The sequence below is a fragment of the Myotis brandtii genome, unplaced genomic scaffold, assembly GCF_000412655.1.
Source record: "Myotis brandtii unplaced genomic scaffold, ASM41265v1 scaffold17, whole genome shotgun sequence".
Lineage (NCBI taxonomy): Eukaryota > Metazoa > Chordata > Mammalia > Chiroptera > Vespertilionidae > Myotis > Myotis brandtii.
The window spans coordinates 7237893-7257634 of record NW_005356259.1 but is presented as its reverse complement, the minus strand read 5'-3'; the positions used below and the strand labels follow the sequence as shown (position 1 = coordinate 7257634).

At 37.8% G+C, this 19742-nt stretch overlaps 1 non-coding gene across 2 annotated transcripts in view; it reads left to right on the top strand.

Annotated features, from left to right (window-relative positions):
• LOC102264201 overlaps positions 1 to 19742 on the top strand; it is a 128544-nt gene that overhangs the window by 105966 nt on the left and 2836 nt on the right. For both annotated transcript variants that reach the window (XR_001361419.1, XR_001361418.1), the window contains exons 2-4: positions 4989 to 5084; positions 13939 to 14049; positions 16323 to 16399. This is a non-coding gene — a transcript (uncharacterized LOC102264201). The remainder of the gene's footprint in view (positions 1 to 4988; positions 5085 to 13938; positions 14050 to 16322; positions 16400 to 19742) is intronic.

Below are 19742 nucleotides of genomic sequence, written 5' to 3'. Positions count from 1 at the left end.
AGGAACAACTGTAATAATCTGAACAATAAAGATTTAATTAATAAAAAAAGAAAACCTATTTGAATCAATATTGACAGAAAACTTCGATGAAAGAATGAAAGAAATAGACTTACAAGTCCAGGAAGCACAGAGAACCCCAAACAAAAGGAATCCAAAGAGGACCACACATCATAATATCATTATTAAAATGCCAAGAGAAAAGACAAAGAGAGAATCTTAAAAGCAGCAAGAGAAAGAAACTCAGTTACCTACAAGGGAATACCCATACGACTGTCAGCTGATTTCTCAACAGAAACTTTGCAGGCCAGAAGGGAGTGGCAAGAAATATTCAAAGTGATGAATAGCAAGAACCTACAACCAAGATTACTTTATCCAGCAAAGCTATCATTCAGAAGTGAAGGTCAGATAAAGAGCTTCACAGATAAGAAAAAGCTAAAGGAGTTCATCACCACCAAACCAGTATTATATGAAATGCTGAAAGGTATTCTTTAAGAAGAGGAAGAAGAAAAAGGTAAAGATAAAAATTATGAACAACAAATACATATCTATCAACAAGTGAATCTAAAAATCAAGTGAATAAAAAGTCTGATGAACAGAATAAATGGTGAATATAATAGAATCAGGGGCATAGAAAGGGAGTGGACTGACAATTCTCGGGGGGAAAGGGATTTGGGGGGTGCAGGAAGAGACTGGACAAAAATCGTACACCTATGGATGAGGACAGTGGTCAGGGTAAGGGCAGAGGGTGGGGTGGGAACCGGGTGGAGGGGAGCTATGGGGGGAAAAAAGAGGAACTGTAATAATATGAACAATAAAGATTTAATAAATTAAAAAAAAGAAATATATATACCTGTTATCCCTTCTCCTTGAAAATAAACAAGCTCAGAATAGATCTTCTCTAAAGGTTGCATGGATAGAACATTTTTGTGTATAAGATACTGTTAACGTAAAAACATTCAAACCTGTAAAGAATTTTTGTGAGTTTATTTGAGTCAAACTGTCGACAATTACCAGGAAGCAGTATCTCAATGGATTGGGATAATGCTCCAGAGAATGGTGGTTTCTCATCTATTTTTATACATTGCAATCAAAGGAGAAGAAGTAGGTGGGTTACATGAAATCCATTGGAGGTAGATTAGAGAGGTGGTTGAAAGCAAAGGCGGGGACGGGGACGGACCTGGGATTGGAGAAAAAGTGAAATGATAGACGGAGAGTTAACAGTCAGCAATTAACATGATAGCAACAATGAAGGAATTTGTGGTATCTGCCTTGGCGCCCAGGCACATTAGGTTGTGCCCCAAGAGGTCTGGAAAGAGGGAAGTTGCAAATTATCCAAACATTTCAAGGATACGTTATTGTAGATGCAAAAAGGCAGATAGGCTCATTTAAGATAAAGGTTGACCTTGTCAGGAAAAATACCGGCCTAGGACATGACTACCCACTATAACTGCTTTTAGTTAAAGTTTTAATTTCACATCATCCTTTGTGGTTACTTTAGGTCTTTAAGCTTGCAAGACTGCCATGCAAGCCTTCCCTGAACTTGTCAGGTTAGCATGTGGCATCCCCCCTACCCCCCTTCACAATACTGTAAATTGTTTATTTATAAACTAGAGACCCAATGCACAAAATTCGTGCAAGGGGCTGGGCCCTCACAGCCCCCGATGCCTCGGCCCTTGCAGCCCTGGCTTCGTCCAGAAGGTCATCCGGATGGTCGTTCTGCTGTTTGGTCTAATTAGCATATTCACTCTTTATTATATAGGATGCTTATGAGAGAGATCTGGTAGGTGTGTGTAGTACAGAGTGCAATGAAGAGAGTCCTAGTCCTGGCCCTACTGCTATTTCACTTCACTGAGTTTTCTTAAGAAGGAGATTAGAGTAGATGTTCCTGTAGGTCCCATTCACATTCTCCTAAACTTGCACCCAGGTGGTGTGGGACTTATTACAGTGAACATGGAGAAGTCCCTCTTCTTAACAGCGAGGGCACTGTCAGGTAAACTGAGTGCCAACCATGTAAAAATGCTATTCCCTAAGTACTTTTGTTTCCTAAAAAATCAGGAACCAAACGAGGGAAAAGAAATTGCCCGCCACACACCTTTTTTCAATCTGCAAAGAAACCTTCAGAGCAGATTTAAGCCTGGATCAACCTCTCTATATTAGTTTATATTACCTTCCATTTCTTTTTTAATAGCTGCATAGTACTCCATTGTGTAGATGAATAATGTTTTATTCACCAGATCTGTTATGTGTTGCTGACCTTGGGCTATTTCAAAGAGTGCCACAATAAATTACTGTGTGTTTTAATGAAAACATAAATTTATTTCTCTCTTAGGGTTCTGTGAGTAACGGGGATCAATTGATGGGATTCAGGGGTTCTCAGTTGGAGTCTCTCAGGCAATTGTAGATGGAAGGTGGGGCTGAAGTCTTTTCAGCCAGAGTACAAGGAGCTTAAATCAAAAGCATGGTGGCCCAAGGACAGTGAGTACCCTTCTCACTGTCCTCCTGGGTCAGAAGCAGCAACCAGCTATCAGAGAAAAGGTTCCCAGTATTTGAAGGACAGGGTCTTTTGCCCACCTTGGCTCCTGCAAGCTCTGTGCAAGCTGCTCCAGGAACAAGTGTATCGCTGCCTGTCATGTGACTGGGGTGGAGAAAGGGCAGCTGCTACTGAGCTGAGCTATAATTAACCACAGTATACTGTTCAAGTCTTCCCCTGGGAGCTGGGAGCCTTCAGTAGACTCCAGAGTTCCAAAATAGTGACGTCAGGTAGATGCCGTAGTGCAGCAGTTGCCTAGGTGGGGAGACAGATTCTTCCTGCTCCGAGTCTTCCCAGAATCCTCTGTGCATATGTTATTTGTATTGTTGGGGACATACCTTCAGGGTGAGATCCTAGTAATGGGATTGCTAAAAACAAATACAGACGTAATCTATTTAGATATTGCAAAGTACTTTCTGTGGAGTCGTGCAATTTTACATTCCCACAAGCAGTGGATGAAGTACCTGTGTCCCGCAGCCTCACCAGCAATGCATTGTCAAGCTTTTGAGTTTTTGCTGATCTGGGATGAGTAATCATATTTTAATGTAGAGATAAACTAAAGCCCAAGGAGAGAAAACAATATACAAAACTGAATTTCTAGTTTAAAAAAATGCTTTAATACAGTGTGGAAAATAGTGTTCGAATATGAAGCTGGACAGTCAATGGGTCCATGCTGCCTGTTAAGCAGAGACAGGCTTGACTCCTATATGAGCATTTATTCCAATACTGCCAGCAGTATGGGAGAGCAGCAGGTCATCCGCAGAAGTCTGCTCTGCAGCCCCCCATAAGCCAGCTGCTCTTATAGGGTAAGACGAAGATTTCACGGGGAAGTAGGGATTGCAGGCATGGGGAAGTAAGCAGTGCAGGCTGGGGTGGGACTCCATTGTTTGGGCAACAAGGTTGTTAATCTTTCCATGATAATAGGCAGTTCTTGAATGGGAATGGGCCACATTCCAAGGTTGACTTCCCAGGTCTAAGGTTGGCTCCCAAGTTCCCAGGGGCATACAACTCCCAGCCAGGTTAGATTGTTCATTCTTTTAACCAGAACAAGGCAATCATGGTTAACAGAGCATGATGAATATTTCCCATAACCAAAGCTAGTCCCCAATATTCTATTTTTGTTTCTAACAACGTCATATATCTCTTTTAGGGGTTGAATACCTGGATTAAGTACCAGGCCAAAACCTTTTCCTAATTTGTAGTTCTGCCTGCGGTATTACTCTAGTCTGACTCATTGGTTGCAGTGAGTTTCAGTCACACAAAGAAGGGAGGCGGTGCCCGTGAGAATGTGTGTACCACAGTGGAGAGTGCCGGCCTGAAGGTGGCCTCTGTCACCACCCGTCTTACCAGCTGTTGTCTCCACAGCTCTTACGCTCTTCTGCACATCAGCCTCAAGATCGCCATGTGTGCTGAGTTCCTCTTTTTCAATAGTGTCTGTTCTGAGTTCAGCTTACACATGTGCCAGGCTGGACACGCCATTCTCTCTCTTACCTAAATGTGACCTTTTGGCTTCAGCCCTTTGCAGCTGACCAGTGTCTTCTCTTGCTGTCTTTTAGTCACATTTAAAAAAAAAATCATTGGCTCAGGCCATCTTTTTGTGCCACTTCTGATTGTTGTTCTTAGCTAAACTGTAAAGTGGCTTTCTTGGATCAGGTGTCAAGCCCCTTAAGGATGTCAGGGAGGGAGCAGGAGAGCAGCAGGGAAATAGCAAGGAACCATGGATGGGACAGTGAGGGGCAGGATAGAGCTGAATGCATAACACATTCTCTCTCTCAGTATACCGTTTATTTTTTCAATAGAGTACTTCAGGCAAATACTTAGTAGTGCAGATTGAATAGTGTAGGAAACTAGCTAATATTTAGGTGTCCAGATTGCCTGAGAAGTATGCTGCTATTTTTGTTCCCATTGTGACTTCAGTAGCATGGTGTGGCAGAAAGGCCACTATACTAGAGGCCAGCAGTCTTAGATTCTGGACCTGAGTTTGCTGTTCTGAAAGGCTGCACTTTCTTCACCAGATAAATCTTTAAAAGTAGAGTAGTTTCTAAGGTACTGCTAGGTCTAGCTAAAAAATCTGTGACTCAAATTGTTCTATACCGAGCTGGGGAAGGTAATTTCCACAGCACAGTTAGAATACAATCATAAGTTCAGGTTAATGTAAAAAAAATGAGAATGATATGAGAGCGATTGGGCCCTTAAATTAGAAAAAGATAGGGAGTTTTGTAGTGAACCAAATTCTCCTCATTTGAACTTGTTTTATTGGAAATGGGATGATCTTCATAAACTGATTTAAGTTGGATATTACAGTCACAAACTGTAATATCCCAAGTTGTACATAAGTAGTATAGTATTATAAATGTAATATTAAAGTTTGAAATGCTCTTTATCTTCCATGCTTGTAAAAAAATCATAGTTGGATATTCAGAATAGTTAAGTAACATGGTTCTCTTTTACTTTTTAGGATTTAAGTGCCCTGTATGCTCAAAATTTGTACCCTCAGATGAAATGGATTTACATCTTGTGATGTGTTTAACAAAGCCAAGAATAACATATAATGGTAAGTCCTGTGCTTTAATGTTTTAAATGAGGATTACTTAGATTTAATGAACTTCATGTTTCAGGTAACATTTAAAAGGACAGGAAGCACCACCATGAACCTTGGAGGCCCACTGGTGCTCTAATTAGGCCTGGTGCTTTAAAGGGTTGTACCATTATTTCCTGACCACAATGTCTCTAGATATTCAAAACCCTGGGAGAGATTTTCCATATGGTTTTGGTACATTTTGAAATAGACTTGAAAAAAAAACCAAATAGTTCACTCCTGACTTTAAATAAATGGGATAAAATAAAGGAAAAATGAGAGCTTTTCCCAAAATTGCATGAATAGGACAAACTTCAAAAGTGTATGAGAAATTTTAGATTTTTCAGATGTACAATTTGGTTTGAAATAGAATAAGTCGGAAGAGTACCAGTAAACAGTGAATCCAATTGAAAGGTTGACTTAATTCAACAAATGTTTTGTGAATACTCTCAAGGTATGGTGTTAGGAACTTGAGATGAAACTGACTAAAACAGAGATGGATCCTACAATCTGGGATCCATCCAAAGGATAATCAACGTAGGAGCATTTAACAATCTGGGATTTCTACTCATTAAAAAAAAATGTTGGGAGAGGTAGAATTTAACACTGAAATGGACATGTTACTTTGAGTAGCTTTTTTTTTTTTTTGCAAATTGGTTTAGGAGTCTCTGATAAGATAGTGTTTCAGCCACACTGTTATTATAGTGGGGACAGTAGAGCACTTTTTCCCATTCATTTTCCGTGAGTAAGTAAAAAGTAGGGTTTAGTAAATGTACCTGTTGATTATATCCATACCTTTTTATATTATGAAATTGAATTGGCTACTTTGCATAATCTAGTTGAATTTCAGTTACTTAAGAAATAAAAAGCATTTCCATTTTACCTCAAATTTGAGGTAAAAGTGATTGGGCTTGTTTCTTATACTTACTCCATTATCTTATTGTTACTCTATTATTATGTTTATTATTGGTCTCTTTAAAGTAAATATCCTTAAATCTTAATACTCTGGCCTTGAACTTTAAAAGCACAAATGTATTTCTTTTGACCATGTGAAATAGTTGTACACAGTCTTAGTATTCTGTACATTTACTTTTTGTATAATATATTTAGAAAACAGTCTTTTGTGTGTCAATATTTGGCTAAAGTCATTAAAGTTTTCTATATCGCTTATTTGATATCTTAACCAATAGGTAGTCTTCTGCTTGGGGATACTGTAAACAAAAGATTTAGGTGAGTCAGAATCTTTAAAACAGACCCTTTTTAGTCACCTGGACTCCTCACAGCTTTATATTTGAATTCATAGAAGTTGATTCCTTAGAGAAATATGCATCTAAATTGTGTTGTTAAACAAAATTCAGCTGAATACATTTGAAGATCTAATTGACTTTATTCAGTGATTCAGGAATCAGGCAGCATCCCATCTAGCGGATACTGGGGCTGTACATAATGAAGGGCTTTTATAGGCAAAGGTGGGGCCAGATAAGAAAGTTGTTAGGAAAGAGCCAATAGTTTCAGGCAAGGTCATCTTTCTTTGCGGCGGTTCTCAACCTGTGGGTCACGACCATCGGAACACACAGCATATCAGATATTTACATTACGATTCATAACAGTAGCAAAATTACAGTTATGAAGTAGCAACGAAAATAATTTTATGGTTGGGGGTCACCACAACATGAGGAACTATATTAAAGGGTCGCAGCATTAGGAAGGTTGAGAACCACTGCTTTAGGGGAAGATGGGTCTGTCTGACAGATTACCTCACTAGTGTTGATCAGCTAATTTCAGATTGACTGGTTATAGGTTACATTCCTGGGAGAGGCTGAAATTGCAATTACGTGAGGTATTAAGCCTTGATTTGCTGACTTGGGACTTAACACAAGTGACTCCATCTTTGGCCTGTTGTCTCTTTTTTGACAACTCAAAAGAGAATTTTATTCAGCATAGTGCTTATTAATTTATACCTTTTGCAGCCTTATCTAAAGTAGCTAGATCTGAATTTTTGAATTTTATTTGTTATATGTATATTGACTTAACTATACAAACATTCACAGTTAGCAAGGAGAACTGGACTTGTTTTTCATGCTGGATATATTTATAGTCAAATTCCAGAAGAGGATGAATTATAGAAATTTGAATATAAGTTGGTAATTTGGAGTTTCAAATTCATACTCACAGAGATGATAGTCTAAATGTTAGACTAGCCCACAACAACTTAAAAAAAAAATCTGTGAATATATCAAAATACCAAGTCCAGTAACTGAAGAACAGAATTGACTGACTAGGTGGAAGCTCCTCAGGGTTTAGGCAGCTGGCTCAGCAGAGGTTCAGATAGGAGGTCCAAAGTGATCACAGAGGGAGTGATTCAGAGTGTTGTGAGTGGTTATCTACTGCTGGTGGCATTTTGGCAGGATGGGAAAAATTACAAAATGCCACAATGAGTGTCCGTCTGTATAGACTGCCCTTAAATCAGGGACTGCCTATCTCATATACCTTTCCCTCTTTCATGTACTTCCGTTTATGCACCTAGTAATTCATTGTGTCGTCTGTGAACATGATACAAATTTTATGAGCATACTCCCTCTTCATTTCCTTGTCCCCCATCTTCCAAAATGTTTAAGAACAAACCAAAAACATGAGATAAATATTTTCAGCAAATTCTTAGTCTTGGTTTTGTTGGTTTTTAAACTTCACTGGATCTTAGCATGTTTTGTGTCTATTATAAAATTCAGTTTTTATTTTAGAATTCTGTGATTGAGGGCAGTAAGATTTGTATTTAAGAAAACTTTGTTTTATTTTTAATTGGTATTATTTGTGTGTGTGCACTTGTACCTGGAGGAGGAGTAGCTTGAAATAAGTTTGTCTTCTGAGAATTCATTATAAACTCATGTAGTGAATCAAAGCAGAGCCTTTTCAAGTCATCAGAAAGAAGTAAGATGTTACTCTTACTCTGTTAAATTGACATATTTGAAGAAATATGTATTGAGTCATTTGGAAGGGAACTTGTTCTGTAATGAAAGTGAGTTATAAGGATCCCACCTTGTGTGCTGTCCTTGGGAGAAAGTGCTGTCACGCTCACTGGAATGTGGAGGTAGATTGCAGCGGGCGCTCTATTCCAGTGTGCTCCTGAGCCTTCAGGTGGCCTGGCTTTCCATGTGCGCTGGTGCAGGCGGGAACATGCTTTCTCCCTCTGTAGATACTGTCTGGCTTTTCAGCCAGTTGTGGTTCCCATTTTAAGTTATAAACTTGCTTTCTGCCTTACATACTACATTTTCTTGGTTTTAAGACACACATCCTTTACCCACACACACACATTTTAATGTTTCTGAATTCAGGATGTTTCCTGAATGGGCATGTCTCTTATAAGTGAGGTTAAAAAAAAAATTGCCAGCAACCACAAAGCAGAATTTTAAATAAGGAGGTGGTTATTGTGTGAGTTTCTGTGAACTTGCCCTTCTGTGGAAGATTTGTTATGTATTTTATTTTTTTTGTAAGAGAACATTTATTTGATAAATTATAGAGGTAGAAGAAGTAATTTCTAGAAGAAATGTGCTTAGGGAAACAAGTTATAGAGGTAAAGGAAGGGCCAGTGGAGCTTGGGAGTGAGGAAGCTAATAATTACAGGCCTAGAGGGGTGGGGATTGGGGGGAGGTAAGGGAAAGGGAAAGGCAGGGATGTGTTCCCTGGAGATAGAGTGCCAGATTTCTGTTATTTGATTTGGTGCCTGTGTGCATTTATTTGCATTGGTGATTTCTGTGGTTGAGTTTTAATTGTGATTCCTGGTTGCAGTTTTAAATGACTTCATAGATTATAGGGCATCATTGAAGTGAAGTGATTTTTTTTTTTTGTACTATAAATTGGCTGTCAAGCCATGAAGTAAAAAAATTAATTCAGTAGAAAGTGTCACATCTCTTATTCCATATTATGGAAATTTTAAAATAGCCAATGTCCCAGAAGAGGTTGGCAAAACTATTCTAAAACCTACATGGGACTTCTATAGAAAAATAGTTACCTTCTGTAAATGTACCACAGCTTCTTCTTCTTCTTCTTCTTTTTTTTTTAAATATATTTTTATTGATTTCAGAGAGGAAGGGAGAGAGAGAGAGAAACATCAATGATGAGAGGGAATCATTGATTGGCTGCTTCCTGCACACTCCCTACTGGGGATCGAGCCTGCAACCTGAGCATGTGCCCTTGACCAGAATCGATCCTGGGATCCTTCAGTCCACAGGCCAATGCTCTATCCACTGAGCCAAACCGGATAGGGCTACCACAGCTTCTTTATCCACTCATCTACTGATGGGCACTTGGGTTGCTGCTGATGGGCACTTGGGTTGCTTCCAGATATGGCCTATTGTAAATAATGCTGCAGTGAACATAGGTGTGTATATTCTTTTGAATTAGTGTTTTGGGCTTCCTCCGTCAAATTCCCAGACATGGAATCTATGAGTCAGAAGGCAGTTCCATTTTAAATTTTTTGAGGTAACTCCATACTACTTTCCACAGTAGGTGCACCAATCTGCATTCCCACCTGCAGTGCACGAGGGTTCCCTTTTCTCCACATCCTTGCCAACATTTGTTATTTGTGGATTTATTGATGATAGCCATTCTGACAGGTGTGAGGTGATCTTACCTTTTGTGATAGTATGGATGGACCTGGAGAGTATTGTGCTAAGTGAAATAAGCCATTCAGAGAAAGACAAGTACCATATGATTTCACTTACATGTGGAATCCAAAGAACAAAATTAACAAAGTAGAAACAGACTCCTAGTTGTCAGAGGTGGGCAGGGGTAGAGGGGCTGGGTGAAAAAGGTGAAGGGATTAAGGAAAAAAAAACAACCCACACAAAGACCTCATAGACAGACAATAGTATGGTCATTACCAGAGGGAAATGAGGGTGGGGGAAGGCAGGAAAGGGTAAGGGGGGGGGATATATGGTGATGAAAGAGACATGATTTGGGGTAGTGAACACACAATACAATATACAGATGATGTATTATAGAAGTGTACACTTTAAACCTATATCATTTTACTAACTAATGCTAGTATATTCAATTTAAAACGTAAACTGACAAAAATAGTTACATTCTATTGAAAGTGAACTTGCGATTAAAAATAAAAAATATATGAGGTGTGAGTCAGCAGATGTGATTAGAATTAGCACCCCAAGAACTTTAAAACTATAAATATATTTCCAAATCATTAAGATCATAAAAGGACAAATAAGAAATAAGTAAAAACTAAGTATGTGTTTACTTTATAAAGATAATGGATCAGAAATGGTCATAATAAGAAACTTTACTGTGGTTAGTCTTATCCAGTTGCCAGAATTATACACACCTGTGACACTCAAATCATTTTTACGCCTTTCTGTTAACATAGCTATTCAAAACACCAATTTACATTTAAAATGTTCTTAGCAGCATTACTTACAATAGCTAAGATCTGGAAACATCCCAAGTGCCCATCAGCAGATGAGTGCATAAAAGAGCTGTGGTATATTTACACAATGGAATGCTGTGCAGCTGTGAAAAAGAAGGGTCTCTTACCCTTTGTGGCAGCATGGATGGACCTGGAGATTATTATGCTAAAAGAAATAATCCAGTCAGAGAAAGACAAATATCACATGACCTCACTTACATGTGGAATCTAATGAACAAAATAAGTCCAGAGACATGGCTGCATGGAACAATCTCACAGATTTCAGAGGGAAGGGGAGAGGAGGGGACTTGGGAAGAGATTAACCAAATAATTTATATGCATACTAGAGGCCTCGCGCACAGATTCGTGTACCAGTGGGGTCCTTCGGCCTGGCCTGTGCCCTCTCGCAATCCGGGACCCCTCGGGGGATGTCAGAGAGTCAGTTTCGGCCCAATCCCCACAGGTGCACCGGTGGGGTCCCTTGGCCTGGCCTGTGGGGATTGGGCCAAAACTGGCATATTAGCCTTTTATATATATAGATATGCATAGCCCATGGACACAGACTGTAATGCCTTGAAGGCCTTGGTTGGGGCAGGTGCCAGAAGGAGGGGGGAAATGGGGGACATCTGTAATACTGTCAATAATAAAAATAAATATAAAAAGTTTATTTACAGACCAGTTTGGAGAATAGTATGGTACTTTATGTGGGAAATGGTTATGATGTGCTGGGAGGGGGAAGTTATCACAGAAACATAGGAAGAATTGGGTTTAGTGATTGCTGGACTTGGGGAGGGAGGAGTCACCAGGACTGGAGGATTGGTGGTGGAGTGACTCACTTTGTGGTAGAGAGCGTAGGAGAGCACCTAACTGTTCTCCACAACATGCCAGGGATCGACCTTTCAGATGTAAAATTATGAAATGTGATTTTTCTTAAAGGATTTTTCTCAAGGAGAGGAGTTAAGGATTTTACAGAGGGTCATTGAGTATTTTGTTCACTTCAAGAAAGATGTTAGAACTGTTAAAAGAAATGACTTGTGAATATTTTTTCAATGACCACTTATTGCTTGTATAACGTTTTTTAAAAAAATGCCTTTTCTCTCCTCCCACTCTCCCCGTAAGTCACGTTGGCCCTGATAATTCAGAACACTTCCTGGATTTGCCTAGAGTGGCCTTGAGAAGTATCTCCCCAGACACTCACTGAGGGCTTGGTTTCAGGGTAGGCTCTGCCTTTGGAGAATTGTATTTAACTCTTAACATCTTAACAGTGTATTAAGGTAATGTAAGATTAAAAGTAAAAAAGAAAAATATTCTAGATAGTCTTATTCCTTTGCCATCTAAATATTTATAGTATTTATGATTTACTTCATTTCTTTCATTTTCTGCTAAACTGATTTTGGGATCTCCAGTGTTCTTGATCCTTCAGCACCTCCTAGATCAGTGGTTCTCAACCTTCCTAATGCCGCGACTCTTTAATAGAGTTCCTCATGTTGTGGTGACCCCCAACCACAAAATTATTTTCGTTGCTACTTCATAATTGTAATTTTGCTACTGTTATAATCGTAATGTAAATATCTGATATGCAGGATGTATTTAGGTGACCCCTGTGAAAGGGTCGTTTGACCCCCAAAGGGTTGTGACCCACAGGTTGAGAACCGCTGTCCTAGATTATAGTTACTTTTATCTTAACCCCTTTAAACTGTACTCCTTAGCATTCACCTCACTTCCTAGCACTTCCCTTGTAATGCTTTTTTACTGAAAAAATCTTTGACACCAGTTCTTGGTTTTGAAATACCATTCTCTGGTAGAGAGAACCAGGGCTCCTTGAAGAAAGGATTAGTTCTAGGCTGGCGATCTGTATTGTCTGAAAGCCAGGAGTTGCTCAAAACCAAAAAGATGAGATTAGGTCCAGGGACACACAGAACAACCTGAAAGAGATCCCAGTGAACAATGTGAGCAACACAATTAATATGGCATGCTATTGGATTACAACCCAGAGTATGAAATAAATATATGCGTGGACCAGCCCATCAGTAAATCATACAGAAGTGTAAAAGTTTAACCCGAGGCTTAATCCTAAGAGGCAAGTCATTTATTTCTTCAATTAAAAAAATAAGTTAACGTTCCCATTTGTTGTATGTATAAGATTTTTTTCCTTCCAAAATGTTCTAAAGTGCTTTCTAGAAAGATTTTTAAATATCCCCAGATCACACTAAAACATACTGTGTGTGGTACGTGTATAATTTGAAGTACATAATCTTAGTGTGTTATCAACATTATAATAGTTGATGAAACGGATTTAGGGTGATGAGAGCCACTCTTAGAAGCCCCGGGTTTTAGAGGGAAAATGTGAGTTAATTTTGTTAGGTTTTATATTGTGGAATTCTCTTAGTGAGGGCTCCTATTCTGAAGTCTTACTCTCCAGACATTTTATGTTAATTAAATACAGTGTACAGATGAGTGCACATAAAGTATAGTTTATTATTCATTAACATAAGACTCAACTGGACTGTGTGTTTTACCCTTTATTAAATCATAAATAACTAAGGAAGATACACACAGTTTTATGCTCAATGCTGCTTTTTTTTTAAGTTTATGTCTGGTATTTTATAGTTTTGTTACTGATATGAATGGCATTTGTTTTTACCATTTGAATTTCAAACTGGTTTTGCGAAAGTTTTTTCAGGTATCTTTTGGTTAGCTGAAATTCATCCGTATATAAATCTTTTGAGAAGAGCTCATGGGAAATAATACCCTACTTACTGCATGTTTAATATTGCTTGTCTGTAATTTGTTTTTGAGTAACAGACTACAAAGTGCCCAAGTCACTGCAGCAGCAAACCCCTGGCTTTTGGGCATTTTCTTTGTCCATTGGCTGCTCATTTGTTGTTTTGTGTTTTTTCTAGTCTCCTGAGATCTTGTGTTTCATTAGCTGTTCAAAAAATATTTATTGTGAACACTGTGTGTAAAACACTGTGCTACTTGCTAGAATATGCAAAATCTAGGTTCTGTGCCCTCGTAGAATTTATTCTTATTTCTTTAATACAGAGGTTGCAAAGTATTGGCTACATCTGTTTCACAGACATTTTTTTGTTTGGCTTACACAGTATCAAAAATGTTTTTTGAATCAGTATTTTGAAATTAAGAAATATCACCTAAAAACTTTGCAGCTAGCTCCTTTCGATATATAATGCCTCTTTAATAAGACTGTGTGTACCAATTTGCCACGGTTACCTATTAATCCCTGAAACCAAAGCCAAATTCAGTTGGCATTTATTGTCACAACTAGGCTGTTTATAAACATAGTTTTTTAAAGATGAGCTACTTTAATGTTTTCTGGCAACTCCCCTTTAGGCATTTGAGTTTGTGATCCTTGTACAGTATTTATCACTCAGCCTGCTAATTTTCTTACAGATCGGGTGGAAGCAGAAGGGAAAGACTGCGACACTCTAGCCTCAATCAACAAAAGCAATAGGCATACACACTTGAGTTGACCTTTTTCACTTTACTTCAATAAGGTGATAGGTAATTTTTTTTATATTTAAGTATTTTTATGTTCATTAGCTCTTTTATTTTTAATCATCAATATTAAAGACAATGTCAGATGTAGGTATTATGACCTACAATTTATTGGAAGAAGATGAAGAAGTTGGTGCCAAGTTCAAGCCTGTTCTTTTTCCATGAGACTGCCTTGCATTTGCTTGTCTCATTACGGCCTCTCAGCAATCTTGAGAGACAGGTGCAGCCTGCAGGTTTCATCGCTTGTTTAGATTGGAAAAAGCAAACTCAGAGGAAGAGTTCTTTCTTGCCATTAATCACGTAACTAGTCCTCAGAACAAACCTGCTCTTGCCATTAATCACGTAACTAGTCCTCAGAACAAACCTGCTCTTGCCAGGTACAGTGCTAGACATGTAACAGGTATTACCTTATTTAATTCTTATCACTGCAGTATGAAGTAGGTATTGTTATCCCCATTATTTTCCTGAATAAGATGGAGAGTTGGAGTTTGAACCTAGAACTGTCTATAGTAACATATTATCCGATTGTTTGGTTCCTTTTTTTGTTGCCATTAAGAGGCTACATTTGGTTTGGTGGGGTTTTTTTTGGACTGTTGTTTTGCTCTGTAGTGATTCAAAACAAAAGGGGACCTGAAACTAAGTTTAGTTCAAAGAATACTTACTCTATTTTTTTATATATTCAGCAGTTTCAAAAAAATATATACATATATATATTTTTTTCTTTTTATGTGGACAGTACATTTAGAAAATACTTGTTTAGGTTTAGCAAATCAGTGTAGCAGTTGGTTTTAAATTTTGGTTTATTGTTGATTTTTGACAAAGAAAGGGCATATGAAAGTTAATTTGATTTGAAGATTAGGCAGTGTAATAATTTCTTAGGTGATTTGTATGACTTTTTGCAGCTTGTGAGATAATCTGTATATCTATAAAAGCCTAAGCGACCAAACTACCAGTTGCTATGATGTGCACTGACCACCAGGGGGCAGACACTCAATGCAGGAGCTGCCCCCTGGTGGTCAGTACACTCCCAGAGCCAACCTCCTGTGGTCCCTCCCTCCCCGCCCCCCATGGGCCTGCCCCCATTGGGGCTGGCCGGCCAACCTCCTGTGTCCCTCCTCTCCACCCCCAGCCGGCCAACCACCCATGTCCCTACCCCACTGCCGGTGGCCACGATCCCCCCCCCCCACACACACACACACACAGACAGCCCAATTGCCCTGATCAGGACTGGGCAAGACAGCTCCAGTTGGCTGGCCAGGCCGATGGAACCTGGTGTGCATAAATTCATGCACCAGGCCTCTAGTTAATTTTATAAAGTACTTTATCCTGAGCTAGCTTTTTTAGGTAAGTTAGAAACAAAAAGGCCCAAGAAAGCTAAATATGTAAGTATCGAGTTAGTGTTCCTTTTATATATTTTACCTTCAGTTTGGGTTCCATTTTATTTTACTTAAATTTTCTTGGAGAAGGTGCCCAATGGCGATTTTCAAAATATTCCCAAGAATACATGTGTTTTTTCTTAAAAGTCATCAGAAGAGTTACAAGTTCTATTCCCTTTTGAGGAATTAGTCTTAATTTAAAAAAATATATATCCATATCTATCTATCTATGTATTTCTTTATTGATTTGAGAGATGATAGAGGTAGGGAGAGGGAGAGAAATAACAATTGGTTGCCTCCTGCATGCCCCCCACTGGGGATCAAGCTCCCAACCCGGCATGTGCACTGAATCCAACTGGCAACCTCTTGGTCCAACCAACTGAGTTGCACCAGCCAGGTCAGTCTTAGTTTTAAATTAAGTTTCTAACAATGCAGATGAAAAGTGGCTATTTTTTTTTTTTGTCAATTCTCAGTTATATTTAAACCAAAGAAAGCGTTGATGCAGTAATTGTCAATGGCATCTAAGCAGAGGAAGCTAGTAATTCCTCCTGGAAACAGAATAAGTTTCGTAAGAAGTTATAAAAACTGACACTGACTAGGAACTTTGAGTTTTAAATAGTTTAATGAAAGCTATCCCATGTTTTTATTGATATACTTGTCTTACACTAAAAAAGACAATTTCCTTTTGTTAAAATATCATTTCTAATTCTCCTGAGTATATTTGAGTATAGTAACAGCTCTTGGACCTATAATCTAGAATAATGTTAACTTCTTTTAAGTTCATTAGAGATAACTTTGTCACAAAGTACTTATTAATAAACCTTGCAAGCCCCAATTTTTCATACTTTGAGTAAATGCTTCTTACTAATGTTGTGAATTTTTTTTAATTCTTGATTTTTCTAGGGATTATTTCACATTTCAGCTGCTTTTGTTTTCTACTGCTATCATTGAGGGTTCAAGAACAAAAAATAAGTCTTCAGGTAAAACGCCTGATCCATAATAGTGCTTGGCATTGTATTTTGCTGAAAAGATCATATACCTGTTTGGATGCTTGATCTGAAAATAGAGTTGTGATGATTATGAAATTTTCGCATGGAGTTTTCTTGGCTGCCTTTAACAAATTTGGTTTTATTTGTTGTTTTTCTTTTCCTTTTTTTTTTTTTTTCCAAAAGGATTTTGGCTGTCTGCTTTTATTCATGTGTCTCGATCTGCAATTACTGTATGGATATGTGCTTGTACTTGCTAAATATTTTAATTTTATGTATTTGGCTGCTTGAATTTTAAGTAATTTCTTTGGACAATGAAAATTAAGAGCTTGAGGCTACAAGTGAAATATCAATTTACGGAAGTTTTTAATTAGTTTATAAATGTATGCTCCTTGTCTTCTCTATATTTTAAGGTTTCATATTTTATGAAAATTAAATAAAATTTAAAGTGCAATTCCTCAGTTGCACTGGTCACATTTCAGATACTCCTTTTGGGCCATACGTGGCTCGTAGCTACCATTTGGGGCAGCACAGATGGGAGACTGTTTCTGTAGTCACAGAGAGTTCTGTGGACAGCACTGTTTTCCTGTCCAGTAGAAGGAAGTTAGCAGCAACATGTAAGCTCATTTCTCATACCAGTTTTTATAACAGTTTAGTAACTTTCAAAGATGAAGTATATGACTAGCCTTGAACTGTTTTCTTTACATATGGTAGCCATCTCCATCTTGAGTATTTCAAACTTAAAGTTGCCTAAAACAGTTCATTTGTGTCAGTAATTATGTTATTTCAAAGTGAAATTGTTTCTTGTAGCAAAATTCATGAAGTAGTAAAAAGGCCAAGTAATTAGAATAAATTTAAATTCTGAGTCCAGGACTCACTAGTTGTAACTTTTCTGGTAAGAGCCTCAATTTGCTTATCAGTAAAATGGAGGTAGCATTAGTTACCTCGTAAAATTAAAAAATTTAAAAGACTTAAATATATCTAAAAGCATGTAACAAAGTGGACATTTATAATACCTTTATCTATAAAATGAAGCCAAAATACTTAAATTAATTAGGCAGTATCACTTGATGGGGTTGTTCCCAGCCTGTCTATTGTAATAGGTCTCTAGAAGTGGCTAGGTCAGGAGTATTCCATAGAAGTTTCTGGTGGCCAAGGCATTATTTCTGACATTGTGTAAAATTAAAACAACTAGAATACCAGAATGGGGAGGGAAAAAAATAGAAAAATGATAAACTTTGTTATTGGAGAAGTCTGCAAAGTACTTTCTAATATTTTGTATAGTTTTACAACAAAGTTTTTCACATAATTCTTTAAAATTTCATCTCCATAATATGTGGAGTTAAAAAAGAGTGAAAGGAAATTCAAGGTTGACCAACATTTTTCGGTTGCCTAGCTAACCAATAGTGAGAACGGAAATTCATATTATGTTTTCAACTTTAAGTCTTATGCTCTTTCTACTTCAGTATGCTGTTTCCTTGATAGTAGTTGTGATTTCAGGTAGGTGTATATTTCAGAATCTCTGGGGATGGGTCCAGGTATATGTAATTTTTTTTCTTACGTTGAGACAGAATGCATACCCAAGTGATTCTGGTGCCCACCTCTGGCTAAAAATCATTGCTCTCTTCCAGGTTTAATTTTTCTTCTCCTATTTCACTACATCTAAATTAGTGCTTAGACCACACAAATAAGACAAAGAATGAAACTGATATTTAGGTAGATAAGCAACAACACTTGAAAAAGCAATTCAGTTTAGTTTCCTATTCACAATCTTGATGGTCTGTCTCTCCATTTGATCAGTGCTGGTGGCGAGGAAGGTTCCAGAGTAGCCAGCTCTGGAAGTTAAGTCCATTAGTGCTCCCCCTTCCGCTTCCCCGAGATCAGTTTTGGCTCCTTAATACTAGTAGTCTGCTCTCATTGTGTCCAGGTCCTTGGGCATCGCCTCCTTATCACCGTGGGTAATAAGTAGCCTCATGAGTGTTTTCAGTTGCTTGACTGAAGTTTTTTGTTTGTTTGTTTTTTTAATCTTCATCCGAGGATATTTTTCCATTGATTTTTAGGGAAAGTGGAAGAGAGAGAGAAAGACAGAGAGAAACATCGATGTGAGAGAAACACATCGATTGGTTGCTTCCTGCACAAGCCCTGACCAGGACCCAGGCCCAAGGATCCTGCAACCAAGGTACATGCCCTTGACCAGAATCAAACCCAGGACCCTTTGGTCCGCAGGCCAATACTCTGTCCACTGAGCCAAACCGGCTAGGGCTTGGCTGAAGATTCTTAATAAACTTTCCTCAGCTGTCTTAAAGATGCTTCAGTGTCCTGGATTTAGTGGTATTTGCAGGCCGTTTTTAACGCTGAATGCATCACATTACTAATAAGCTCAAAATTGAATGAAAAGACCATGTCATGATGGGGTGGGATAGGTGCATACTCTAGCAAACCCTCAGGTAGGCAACAGTTAATCACATTGTGTAGTGGATTTTCAAAAATAAAACGTATTTTCAAAAATACAAAGACAGATTCTATTGGAAATTACTTTCAAATTTGAAAATTAAGCATTTGCTATTTGAGGCAGCAACTGAGGTTTTGCAGTGAGTAAACTGTCTTAACTCAGAAATGCTTATCAAAACGCAGTTGAGCAGGAGCAATAATATGCTAACATTGGCTTTTAATTTTCTGAGCAGAGATCGTGCCACTAGAAACTATTTAAAGTGAATAAACAGAGGGCTACTCCTGTGTTGAAATGAATGTGCTTGGAATGTTCTTCTATATAGGTGTACCTTTCTTAACATAAAAAATACAGTTCTGATAATTTTTCATTACTAAGATTTAGGGAGCCTATGATTAACATGACTGATTTTAATAATGGCATTCTAGATTAAACAAAAAGTTTTTAAACTTAATACCTACAATGTATAACATAACATTCTTATTTTTCAAAATATATTGTTACGATAGATATCATATGCAGATTAGATTTATCTTTGTTGCACTGTAAATAAATGTTCTTATAAACAAGATAAAACCAAGGCCTTTTAAAATATTAAAGTTATCCCAAATCAAAGATTAATTTAAAAAACTATTGCAATAAACAAATGAGACTTGGCAATCATAGATCAACTTAAATGTATTGTAAGACAGTTATTTTTCTGTGAACAATGTATTCAGAAGCCTGTACTTAGTGGATTTCTACTTACTTTTATTTGGTGTTGAGAATCTGTTACATAGACTTCTATGGCAAAAATATGTTAATACTTTTTCTCTCTTTTTCTTATAAATATATATTTTTTTATTATTTAAGATATTACATATGTGTCCTTATCCCCACGTTACCCCC